This window comes from Delphinapterus leucas, chromosome 12, assembly GCF_059928025.1.
Source record: "Delphinapterus leucas isolate spDelLeu-1000000601 "Yukka" chromosome 12, BTC_Dleu_Yukka2, whole genome shotgun sequence".
NCBI classification, from domain to species: Eukaryota; Metazoa; Chordata; class Mammalia; order Artiodactyla; family Monodontidae; genus Delphinapterus; species Delphinapterus leucas.
Genome location: NC_143140.1, coordinates 93,170,117 through 93,171,107, shown reverse-complemented (window position 1 = coordinate 93,171,107; position 991 = coordinate 93,170,117). Strand labels below are relative to the sequence as shown.

At 41.4% G+C, this 991-nt stretch overlaps 1 non-coding gene across 1 annotated transcript; it reads left to right on the top strand.

The window, feature by feature from the left end:
• Window positions 1–531: 531 nt before the first annotated feature.
• Window positions 532–638, top strand: LOC115802074 (U6 spliceosomal RNA). Its single transcript, XR_004022453.1, has one exon. It is a non-coding gene; the product is annotated as a U6 spliceosomal RNA (small nuclear RNA).
• Window positions 639–991: the final 353 nt, after the last annotated feature.

Genomic DNA, 991 nt, shown 5'->3' with positions numbered 1-991 from the left:
AGTCCTCTATCCAGTCAGTGTGTCTGAGTTTAGAGTCCCTCTGGTTTAGTTTGTCCCAAGAATAAATCCTCTGTTCCTTCTAGGGATGGGGGAAAGTACCTGAGGGGCTAGACTCTCAATGTAAGGCTTTCAGTCCAACCTCCCTTGTTTAAATCAATGTCTCAATTCTTAGAAATATGTCCTTATCACAGCTTCCATCTGAAAATTATGGAAAATTCACAGCAGGACCTAAAAATCTTGCTGTGACCCCACTGGCTTGGCATTGAGAGTGGGAAAGATGCTGGCCATGCACGGAGAATGATTATAGAATGTGTGAGAGTCAGGGTGAGAACCTTAAGGAAGAGCTTCACGGAGCACACGGGGGGCGGAGCTGGGCCTGAGCAGCGGCAGTTAAAGCATCTGGCGGACCCGGGATAAATATGCTGAATCCCCAGGACAGAGAGCGAGGACACTTACTGCTGTGAGTGTAACACAGACAGGTTTACTTTCAGACATTTGTGTTAAGGAATCTCCTCCAAGGGTTTACCTTCAGTGCTTGGTTTGTCAGGACATGTACTAAAATTGGAACTATGCAGAGAAGGTGAGCATGGCCCGTGTGCAAGGGTGACAAGTAAATTTGTGCCATATTTTACATTTTCAAAGAAATTAACTCAAAGTTGACCAAATACCTAAACATATGAGCTAAAACTATAAAACTCTTAAGAAAAAATAAAGGAGAAGAGCTCTATGACATTGGATTTACAGTGATTTCCTGGGCATGACACCAAAAGCATGGACAACAATGACAAAAAGAAAGGGATAACTTGGACTTCATCAAAATTTAAAACTTTTAATTTGGGGCACAATAAAAAAGAGTGAAAAGGCAGCCCACAGAATGGGACAAAATATTTGCAAATCATATATCTGATAACGGATTGATATCCAAATTGTGAAAAGCACTCCTACAACTCAACAACAACAACAAAAAACAACCTGATTAAAAAATGGGCAA